This window comes from Chlorocebus sabaeus, chromosome 3, assembly GCF_047675955.1.
Source record: "Chlorocebus sabaeus isolate Y175 chromosome 3, mChlSab1.0.hap1, whole genome shotgun sequence".
Classification (NCBI taxonomy): domain Eukaryota; kingdom Metazoa; phylum Chordata; class Mammalia; order Primates; family Cercopithecidae; genus Chlorocebus; species Chlorocebus sabaeus.
Window position 1 is genome coordinate 30,740,383 of NC_132906.1, and position 12,348 is coordinate 30,752,730.

Sequence of the window (12,348 nt, forward strand, 5' to 3'; positions counted from 1 at the left end):
GTCTTGCTCTGTCTCCCAGGCTGGAGTGCAGTGGCAGGATCTTGGCTGACTGCAACCTCCACCTCCCGGGTTCAAGCGATTAGCTCCTGCCTCAGCCTCCCGAGTAGCTGGGACTACGGTCGTGCACCACCACGCTCGGCTAATTTTTGTATTTTAACAGAGATGAGGTTTCACCGTGTTGCCCAGGCTGGTTGGTCTCCAGCTTCTGACCTCAAGTGAACCGCCCACCTTGGCCTCCCAAAGTGCTGGGACTAAGCCTGAGCCACCACGCCTGGCCTGCACAGGTGTTTAATAAAAATTCTATTTCCAAATAGGAGTCCCTAGACCTTAGGGGAAAAATACTTTCATAAAAATAGGTGTAGAATGAATTTTTTGCAAATTTATTTTTAAAGACTAAACCCAAATCCAATGATTGTATTGGTTTCCTTTTCAAATTCCTGTTAAAGTCCCTCACTGATAACAGATTCTATGAAGATTTTAAAACTATGATGAAAATTAGAATATATAAACAATTCTTTAATATCCATAAGCCTTTGCTTTGTGTATGTTCATGATCAAATTAAAACTTAACTCTGAGACCTCACAGGTCGACAGCACAAGCTCCATTAACAAGAGTAATACAACACCCTAATCTTGCACGGAGGCAACTCCTCACTATTAAAAAGAACCATGGTAAGATCTGAATCCTGCACTTCGCGGGAACCTGCGACACGAAAGCCTGGCCAGCCCTTGGAGCCAACGCAGGGTGCGGTTAAGCCGGGAGCACCATGTACCACGGGCCTGCCTCGCGTCTTCTGCCTTCCCCACCGCAGCAGGACACAGAGGGGCGGGAAAGGGTGACCGGGGTCACCTCCCACCCACCCTCTGAGTGGCCCTAAGGGGGCAGCGCCAGCGGCAGCGGCGAGGCTCACTACAGCGCGGGCTGCTCGGGCAGCACAGGCGTACACGCTCCCTAACGGCAGGGAGGACAAATTAAAACTCTCCTTTAAGTTCCCTAAGCGGGAACTCAGGAGAGCGTGTCAGCTTTTTCCCACGCGGCCGCCCAGCCTGTTCCCTGAACCGCCTCTGCCTGCCCAACTCCCGCGCGCCCGCGGGGAATCGGTCCAAGTTTAGCTTCCTGAGTAGCTGGATTTACAGGCGTGCGCCACCACGCCGGGCTAATTTTTGCATTTTTAGTAGAGACGGGATTTCACCGTATTGACCAGGCTGGTCTGGAACTCGACCTCAGGGGATCCACTCGCCTGGGCCTTCCAAAGTGTTGAAATTACAGGCATCAGCCACCGCGCCCGGCCTAAAGTCACTTGTGAAAAATGAAACGTATGTCTTATTTTGACTCTACATCAAGGATAAAGAAGGAAAAGAAACGCTATTTCATTGGGCAGCAGGTCCTATGATAACTTTTTTAAACCTCTTTGGTGGCCATGGCGCATTTTGAGAACGTGATGAACGCTGCAGACCCTTTCCCTCCAAAGAATGGACAGTAGTGCTGTTAAAGAACAGACTGATCGACCGGACGCAATGGCTCACGCCTGTAATCCCAGCACTTTGGGAGGCCGAGGCTGGCGGATCACGAGGTCAGGAGTTCGAGACCAGCCTGGTCAACATGGTGAAACCCTGTCTCTACTAAACGTACAAAACAAAAACAAAAACAAACAAACAAAAAAACAGCCGGGCGTGGTGGCGCACGCCTGTAATCCTAGCTACTCAGGAGGCTGAGGCTCCTGGAGAATGGCTTGAACCCGGGAGGCGGAGGTTGCAGTGAGCTGAGATCGCGCCACTGCCTGGGCAACAGAGGGAGGCTCGTCTTAGAAAAAAAAAAAACCAAGCATAAAAACAGACTGATCATCTGTAGTTTTCGCACTACTAATCACGCCCTCCAGTATCTCGTTCGGCGGTCAGGGATCCTCTGAACACTGGCGAGGACTCGACCTCTAGGAACAGAATCGCCGGATGGGTGGGGTCGCCTGGAGGTAGCTGGCTCCACCCGGCCGCGGGCGAGTCCGGAACACAGTTACCTGCCCCTGTTGCCCACAGGAACGCAAAGGGAGAGGAACGCGCCGGACCGGAAACGGAAGAGAGCGCAGGGGATGTTTTTGGCATAGGGACGCAGTGTTTCAATTGCGCTCTTGGTTGAGTGTGTCTCCGCGGCGTTTCCCTACGGTCTCGGCGTTTCTACCTCTTCGTCCCCTTTCCTCCCACCCTTTGTCCTCTGGAAGCCCGGAGACATCAGCGGCTGCAATTTTGGTACTCGCTGCTCGGATGGAACGGTCAGGTACCGCAGTTCAGCGCTCTTGGCCCCGTAGGTCCTCGGGCATTCCAGTGCCCCGTCCTGTACCTGCAGTTATCCTCTGACTTACTGGGAACAGTGTTATTACCTTCTGGCTTTTAGAAGCTATTGCTTTAAATCTGTGAAAAGGAAATTCCCAGAAAGATAAGATGACTTGCCCAAGGTCATAGCGTGCGTGGAAAACAGAGCTCCGATTACAAGCCTGGTCGCTGTGCCTCATTCCTTTTGTCATCAACTCCTGTCAGTTTATTCAAGCTCCAAAAGCGAAGTTGTTTTATGTTTTGCCTCCCAAGATTTATTTAATAGTCGCGTTTCTGTTTCCTTCATTCTTTAGTTCATTACTGAAAAACTTTACAGCGTGCCAGTACTGATTATAAACCCCAAGTAAGAGCCTTGCCATCACGGAGCGTGTAGTTCCAGCAAGTAGACACTTCAAGGGCTGTGTAGTGAAGTAATTGCTGATAGTGTACGGAAGCACAGAGTACACTCTTCATCCAACAAGTAATTGCTGGCAGAACAAATAGGGACACCTAACCATCGCAGGGCCGTCTCAGGATATCCTTTCTGGAAGAAAAATCTGATGAAATCTGAAGGACCACTGGTTGAACTTAGCCAGGAAAGAAAAGGTGTTGCGGCATACTTGGTTTTGCTATGTATCCTCTGAGTACTTTATTGTTATGAGAGCCTAATTCCACTGTATAAATTCCATGCATAACACTCAGAAGCCAGTTTGGTTAAGTACAGTGTTGAAGCAGGTTAGTAGCCGTGAAGATGGGACGGACCAGCTGAATGGAGGAGAAAAATTGCAGAGGTAGAATTAAGGGGAAGTGACATCATGGGATAATGGTAGGGAGGTCAGAGAGCAAAGATTTCAGCTGGCTGCTTTGGAGGATTAGGGTATCCTTAATGTTAGCAGAAGAATGCAGAGCCAGGGTTGAGAAAGATTTTTACATATGTTATAGTTTTTGGAAAACAAAAAATATCTGTTTATGTCACGGGGCATTTTAATATAGAAGTATGAAAAATGGAAAGTCAGTCTGAAAGGGGACGTCTTGAATGTCGTTTTGAAGGTGTTGCGTTTGAAGTACTGATGAGATGCTGTGAGTGGAAACAAACTCAGGTGGGAGGGTAGGTTTATAATTTTATTATATTAGTGTTACGGAGTTGTAAAATACATGATTTTCCTGTAATGTAGATTGCTTTCTGTGGTGTGATAGCAGTCTTGAAAGAAAACATTGTAGTAAAGATTATATATGATTCATTCCCCAATTGCCACCTTTCTGATAGAATACCTTTAATATTAACTATTTATTTATTTTCTTTTTTGAGGATGGAGTTTCACTCTTGTTGCCCAGACTGGAGTGCAATGGCATGATCTCGGCTCACCACAATCTCCACCTCCCGGGTTCAAGTGATTCTCCTGCCTCAGCCTCCAGAGTACCTGGGATTACAGGCATGCCCCAGCTAATTTTGTATTTTTAGTAGAGACGGGATTTCTCCATGTCGGTCAGGCTGGTCTCCAACTCCCGACCAAATCATCTGTATTTTAGCAAGGAGCATAGATAATTTCTATGGGCCAGGCACAGTGGCCCATGCCTGTAATACTAGCACTTAGGGAGACCTAGGTGGGCAGTGGGAGGTCTAGGTGGTCGGATCCCAGGAGTTCCTGGGCAACATGGGGAAACCCATCTCTACAAAAAATTAGTCCGAACTACTCAGGAGGCTGAGATGGGAGGATCACTGGAGCCCGGGGAGGTCAAGGCTGCAGTGAGCCAAGATCATACCACTGCACTCTAGCCTGTGTGACAGAGCGAGACCCTATCTCAAAAAAAATAATAATTTCTATTCATATTAAAGTTTGAGAAGCAGTGCTGGAGCATATCAGCTTCATAAAAGTAGGGACCATGAAATTCTTATTTACTAATATATAGTGCCCAGCACAGGGTAGATATTCACTGTATTTAATGAATGATCTTTAAAATATATTATACCCTCTTACGGAAACTAACACATTCAGAGTTTTTAAAGTTCTTCAGTAATCAAATGCCAAAAGAGGTTTTTAACTCCACAGAATAAAATTGGATATTTGGGTTACTTAGGACATCTTTTGCATGAGTCTAATATAGATGTAATCATTTGTAGTGTTCTTTTTCATAAATGTATCTAATGAAGAAAGCAAAAATGACATTTCTAGCCATCGATTATTCTCTTTTCTGTTCCATTTTAGCTTTGCTTACAAGTGGTTATGGGTTAAGTGGCATGTAGCTCGATGAGAATGTTGATCAGATTAAAATAAGACCCACTCAGTTTTTTTAAAGTGATCTTTTTGATAGAAATTTATTTTTGTATTGTTTAATTATAACTTTTTAAAGAGGTATTATATCATGTTAAGAGCAAGGACTTGCAGTCAGTCAGATCTGGGTTTGAGAATAATAAATTGTCACTTATTAACCATGTCAGAGTTTTTCTACCGAACTCTGGGGTAAATGGAAGGAACAGATTTGGGAGCACCAGCACCCCCAGGCATCTCCTGGCCACCCCAAGGAGCAGGTGATCAATATCTTAGCACACCTCTACTTATTTGTGGCACGCCAGTGTGTCTTAGGTTTTTGTGAGCTGTGAGGTGCATGACCTTGGGTTAGTTACATCCCTGATTTTCAGTTTCCTTATCTGCAAAATGGAGACCTTAGGGAGTTAATGTGGGTGTGAGAAATGTACATAAAACATATTGCACAAGGTGAGGCATGTAGTGTATGCTAATAAATGGTAAGTTGCTGCTGTTACGGTTTTTAACAATAATTATACAAACAAATGGAAAGGGCTTGAATTGAAAAAAACTTCAGATACATGATTTTTTGCTTTATTAACCTGCATTGTATTTTTCATTTTTTTTCTTTAACGCATCTTTCCAGGACAAAAAATAATATCCAAAGATATTTTGGCACTAACGGCGCAATCTGTAGCAAGAAAGTTGAGTGGTCTGGACTGTTGTGACTTCCAAGGAGACTTCAGAGAACCAAGACAGTGTAAAGGAAAACAGGAAAAAAGACTTGTTAGACATTATTAAGGGCTCGAAAGTTGAATCGAGCACAGTAAATGTACAAACAACAAAGCCACCCAGCAGAAGTCCACTTAAAAGCTACAACTGGCAGGACTCAAAGAGCTGCAGAACATGCTCCAAAGAAGAGGTAAATTTAATTGTAATTTGAATGTTGTTTGAAACTAATTTTTTTTTCTTTTTTGAGACAGAGTCTTGCTCTGTTGCCCAGGCTGGAGTGCAGTGGCGCCGGCTCCACTCACTGTAAGCTCCGCCTCCCTGATTCACGCCATCCTCCTGCCTCGGCCTCCCGAGTAGCTGGGACTACAGGCACCCACCACCACGCCTGGCTAATTTTTTGTATTTTTAGTAGAGATGGGGTTTCACCGTGTTAGCCAGGATGGTCTCGATCTCCTGACCTTGTGATCCACCCGCCTCGGCCTCCCGAAGTGCTGGGATTACAGGTGTGAGCCACCACGCCCAGCCGTTTGAAACTAATTTTTGAAACTCCAGTAAGCTTTTTCTTTTGGCAAAAAATACTTTTAATATAGGTACTTGGGAGATGTTGAATTAATGAAGAATAAATATCAGCTTATAAATACAGGGACTCTAATAATTACTTGAGAAACGCTGTGATTGTATTATGTTTAAATAACAAGAGGATATCTGTACACAATCCAGTGAAAGGAAAAGAGAAGTGATCTCATTGAGAATTCCACACTCTTACATATTTATTGGTGTTATTAACTGCCACTTAACTGCCTCTTTAAGCTGTTAATTAACAATATCATTTACATCTTGATTTGAAGGTGGCCTCATGTCTGTAAAGGACTTGCTTATTTGAAATTTTCCATTTTAAAGGTTTTTTTCTGGAATGAAGTTGTAGCATGTTGATTACAACTGCTCTATATGACCTCCTGTGACCAATAACTATCAGTGCTTTAGGCTTTCTTGGCTTCCTCAGAGCACTGTAATTACTTGTGCTTGTCAAAAGGGTATTATATTTAATTCTAAGTGCACTCAGTGGTATCTTGGCATTGTATTGTAGGTTAAATGGCAGTATTTTTTTTAGTGATACATAATGATGTATTTCAGTGATGTCATTAATTCAAGTAGTGAGGTGTGTGGCTTCAGGATACCCATCACTGACTTCTCTTATCAGAACAAACAGATAATATAGGCTTCTGTTTCCCAGAATGGTTTAACATTTTAATGGAACCTCTTGGTTTCTACGTGGTATCAAAAGTACCTCTGGAAAGTATAATTGGGTGGTAGAGTAAGCTAATTTAGATAATCAGTATCCATAATAGGTACTTCCTCCTCCTCCTACTCCTTTAGAAACAAAACAGTTATATATAAGTGTGTGAAAGTAAATAACACACGCAAACATATATAAATACTTATCAAGAATGGCATTTTTAAGGCTCCCAGACCTATTTATGAACCCTCATGCCCTTTATTATAATTTAACTAACTGCTACAAAAATGGTAAAGTTAGTTGAATGCTTTGGAAAGAGTCAGTAAAGGTCATGTAAAAAATTTCTTTCCAATTAGGCACGAGTGAGACAGATACACATACGCAGGAGCATCATACCCTTAGATTGCTTTGTAAACTTTCTTACTTTCTTGCTCCACTTTTCCACTTAAACCAAAATTGAAAATATTGCAGGATGGGTGTGATATATATAAAAGATATGTCTTAAAACCTTTTATCAGTGGTCCTGTGTTTCAAAAAGAGGCTTTGGTCCTACATCAAAAGATTGGTGAATGTGGTGCATTTGTTTTGAGTTTTTGGAAGGTGTCTTGTAATTATTTTTGCCTCCCCTTCTGGCTTTTCAAGGACTCCAGGGTGCATGGGATTAGATTAGTCATGATCTTTGCTTCATGAGGCACTGTCATCATAGCTTCATGCACAGCCTGCTTTTCTTTCTTTGTATTGTATATTAAATCCCCATTGATACGGTTACCATGGTTACACTACCTCCCAAACTTAGTGGCATAAAACATTCACTCATTATGCTCTCAGATTCTGTGGGTTAGCAATTTGGCTGGAACACAGTGGGGAAGGCCAGTCTGTGCTCTATGATATCTGGGGCCTTAGTTGGAAGACTTAGTAGTCTGAGGCTGGAATCATCTGGAGTTTGCTCACTTATAGGTCTGGCAGTTGATGCCGCTGTCAGCTGAGACCTTAGCTGAGGGTGTTAGCAGAAACACCTACATGTGGCTTTCTTTGTGGCCTGGGCTTTCTCACCGCATGGTGCTGGGTTCCAGGGTGGGTGTCTCAAGAGAAAGTGAGCCAAGAGGAAGTTGTATTTTGTTTCTTTCTTTTTTTCTTTTTGAGACGGAGTCTCACTCTGTCTCCCAGGCAAGGGGAGACAATGCAGTGGCATGGTCTTGGCTCACTGCTACCTCCACCTCCTGGGTTCAAACAGTTCTCTGCCTCAGCCTCCCGAGTTAGCTGGGATTACAGGTGCCTGCCACCATGCCTGGCTAATTTTTGTTCTTTTTTTTAGTAGTGACGGGGTTTCACCATGTTGGCCAGGCTGGTCTTGAACTCCTGACTTCATTATCCACCTTCCTCAGCCTCCCAAAGTGCTGGGATTACAGGCGTGAGCCACTGAGCCCGGCGAGTTGTATTTTCTTTTTAATGACCTAGGCTGATACAAGATTGGACATTACTATGTTTACCCTCTTCCACATTGATTTTCATTTTCCTGGGATATTTGCTTTTACCACAACCACTTCTGAGAAACCATCTTAACAAGGATAAAGTCATTGGTAGGAATGGAGCAATATATAGTTGGCCCTCTCTACGCGTAGGTTCTGCATCTACAAATAACCTCTGATAACATTTTTTGAGAAACACACAGAAAAAAATACCAATTAAAAAATACAGTATAACAACTACTTACGTAGCGTTTGTTATATTAGGTATTACAAGTAATCTAGAAATGATTTAAAAATATTCTCGAGGGGCCTGGAGCGGTGGCTCACGCCTGTCATCCCAGCACTTTGGGAGGCCAAAGTGGGCAGATCACTTGAGGTTAGGAGCTGAGACCAGCCTGGTCAACCTGGTGAAACCCTATGTCTATCAAAAAAAACACAAAAATTAGCTGGGTGTGGGGGCATGTGACTGTAATCCCAGTTACTCAGGAGGCTGAGGTGGGAGAATCGCTTGAACCTGGGAGGCGAACATTGCAATGAGCTGAGATTGTGCCAGTGCACTCCAGCATGGGCAACAGAGTGAGACCCTATCTCAAAAAAAAAAAAAAAAAGTTATGAAGGGGAAAAGTATGTATTCATGAAATAGTCTTAATTACAGGATTGAATAGATTGTGAAAAGATACTTTTTTTTTTTTTGAAATGGAGTTTTGCTCTTTTTTTGCCCAGACTGGAGTCCAGTGGTGTGATCTCGGCTTACTGCAACCTCCACCTCCTAGGTTCAAGTGATTTTCCCTCCTCAGCTTCCCGAGTAGCTGAAATTACAGGTGCACTCCACCGTGCCTGGCTAATTTTTTGTATTTTTAGTAGAGACGGGGTTTCACCATGTTGACCAGGCTGGCCTCGAATTCCTGACCTCAGGTGATCCACCCGCCTCGGTCTCCCAAAGTACTGGGATTAGAGGTGTGAGCCACCACGCAGCCCTAAAAGATACTTTAACAAGTTCTCTTTACATTGTTAAAATCTATGAAGAAAGATCGTTGTATGTATGTAAAAATTATCTTGTTCAATGACACAGGCTCCCTACAATTTTTATTAATTAGAACATTATAAATTAGAAAGCCAGAGACTATAACTATGAAGGAAACCATTGTTATGAAATGCATGATTCTAGAAAATGAATATTCATCTATGTTCTGTGCATACTCTGATCAAATACATATGTTAAAATTTGGAATGAAGTTTGCAAGTGGTTTATGAAATTAATAATAATGACATGGAATAAGGTTAAAGCTTTATTTACAGATAACAGTTCTGAAAGTACATTTCATTTTAACTGTTATATTTGCTTTTTTCTTTTTCTTTTTCGTTTTCTTTCTTTTTTGGTGGGGGGACAGGGTGTTGCTCTGTGGCCCACACTGGAGTGTGGTGGAACACTCATCACTCACCACAGCCTCAACCTCCCAGGCTCGAGTGATCCTCCCACTCAGCCTCTCAAGTAGCTGGGACTGTAGACACATGCCACCACTCCTGGCTAATTTTTTTTTTTTCTTTTTGTGGAGATGGGGTTTCTCCATCTTGCCCAGCCTGGTCTCCAACTCCTGGGCTCAAGCAGTCCTCCCTCCTTGGCCTCCCAGAGTGCTGGAATTACAGGCATGAGCCACCATGCTCAACCCCTTTTTTCATTCTTCTATTTTTCTTCCATTCCTATCAGATTTTAGATCTTCCATATCTTAGTTAAGTCCTTAAAATCTTTTTCCAAAGAAATTCGGGAACTTTAATTTGCGTATTAGGTAATAGATCATAATATAGAAAGCCAGGCATAATAAAATATTAATTTTGAGATGGCAGTTCTCAGTGAGTTTAAAAATGTTGCAAATAGCCAGGTATGGTGACAGATGCCCGTAGTCCCAGCTACTCAGGAAGATGATGTGGGAGGATTGCGTGAACCCAGGACTTTGAGGCCAGGCTTCACAACGTATTGAGATCCCATCTCTTAAAAAAAAAAAAAAAAAAAAAAAAAAAGGAAAAAATGTTATATATAATTTACTTACTTTTTATAATAGAATGTTTTTGTGTGAACTTGCTCTAATTTATTTAGGAAGTTTTTAAAAGCTTTTTCTTATGAAAAATTTAAATCATACGCAAAGAACACAAAATCGTACAGTGAAACCCTTGATACTGTCACCCAGCTTCAACAATGATCAACATTTTGCCATTCTTGTATTATCTATACCTTCACCCACTTTCCATCTCCTACTTGATAATGATTGATGGCTTTTTTTTTTTTCCCAGGTAAAATTTACATACATTAAAGTGTACAAATCTTAGCTGGAGGATTTTGACAGATGGATAAGCCCATGTGACCCACACACTTAACCAAGACACTGTGTTTCCCATTTTCACCTTCCCAGACAGTAGCCTTCTATCCTGAGGCAATTGCTGTTTTGATTGTTTTTTCACCTCAGATTAGTTTTGCCTGTTCTGACACTTGACAGAAATGGAATCATACAGAATATATTCTGTGTCCAACTTCTTTCACTTGATCTAATGTCTATGAGAGTCAGTCATGTTGGCATGAGCTGAGTACTCTTCCATTGTTTAGATATCCTACAGTATGTTTTTTCTTTCTAACAACAGACCTTAGGTTGGTTCCAGTTTGGGGCTATTATGAGTAAAACTTTTGTGAGCAGGTTAAGCTGCCTTAATATTTGCTTGCAGTATATATTGTTTTTGAAATACAATAGCATCTAATTGAAAATTCCACTAATTTATAATTTTTGAGGCTGATCCCGCATCCCTCCACGTTAATATATTGTTCTGAGTTAACATTTCAAAGTTTATGTAAAACTGGTACCTAATAGTTGAGAATTCCTACTTTTGTCAGAAATTGAATTGAATGATACTTTTTTGATCAACAGAAAATTTTCCCCCCAAAATCATTTTACTTTTCACTAAACTAATGGCATAGTAAGCAGTCTCTCTTTCTCTCTTTCTCATTTGGTTTTCATTTTCTTTTTCAGAAATGAGCCCCTGAGTCCTGAGTTGGTGGCAGCTGCATCTGCTGCCCTCTTTTGACAAATAAGCCAGAGCTGCTCAGGCAGCTCTGTAGCATGAGGAAGAGTCAGGAGCACAGAGAGATGGAGAGAGACCTAAAATTAGGTAAGTGAATGAAACCATTAGGTCAGTAATGTTTATATCTCAAAATAGGCCATTTTCATGTGGCTAGTAAGCAATACATATAATATATACCACATAAGGGAATTTACATATAGAATATACCATGTAAGTGGAATTTTAGCAATTCAAGATTTTAAAAAACTTATGTCTTAAGTAAGATTATACTTTTAAGAGACCAATTGAATAGTTACTTTCCTTTTAGGAAATTACAGTTTCTTGTCCATGAAAAAAGAAATGATAAATTCAGTAACGTTATTACAAATAACAGAATAAGGTAGCTTTTCTGAGAAAAGTACTTTTTTTTTCAGTTAAATAGCTTGCTGGTTTTATGCACAGTATGGCAATCTTCAGGTCTGTATCCTTCTCTTTTTCCTCTTATTCTTATGTTTAAGCTGACATCTTTCCACTTACTCTCTTCATCTCTCATTATTTTATACTATGTTAGACTCCTTGCTGCCTACATTGTAGTAAGTGGTAGCACTGCTTCATTTTGGAGAATGATCTAAATCTGTTGTTCCCAATGAACATGTGTACCAGATATATTTCAGGAAGTTAAAAGAAATGGCATTGTGTGGTGGCTCATGCCCATAATCCCAGCACTTTGTGAGGCTGAGATAAGAGGAGCACTTGAGGCCAGGAATTTGAGACCAGTCTGGGCAACAAAACAAGACCCCATCTTTACAAACCATAAAAAAAAATTAGCTGGGCATGATGGCGTGTGCCTGTAGTTCTAGCTACTTTGGGGGCTGAGACAGGAGGATGGCTTAAGTCCAGAGTTTGAGGCTGCATTGAGTTATGATGGCACCACTGCACTCCAGCCTGGGCAACAGAGTGAGACCCTATCTCTGAAAGAAATTATATTTAAAAGAAAAAGAAAACCATAGGTATCTGGAATGTCAGTTCAGTGACTCATTTTGTTTGTGTTTGAACAAATACACGGCAGTAAATAAATATATATATCTCTTGATTTTAATTTAGTTATTGAATGTAGGTGGTAAGTATACAGATATTGATTGTACTTTCATCTTTTCGGAATAATTTTTTATGTGACACTTTTATGTTTGAAATGAAGATTTCTGAAGAACATCTTTAAAAGATGGAAATAAAAATTGTAATGTTCTGTGTTATGTGAATGTTTTTTATTTAAACATAACCTTGTGCGCTATATAATTAGTGGATAAAA

At 41.5% G+C, this 12,348-nt stretch overlaps 1 pseudogene; it reads left to right on the top strand.

The window, feature by feature from the left end:
• The first annotated feature begins 767 nt into the window (after positions 1-767).
• LOC103214551 (small ribosomal subunit protein mS31-like) lies at positions 768-11,561 on the top strand (annotated as a pseudogene).
• The last annotated feature ends 787 nt before the right edge of the window (positions 11,562-12,348 follow it).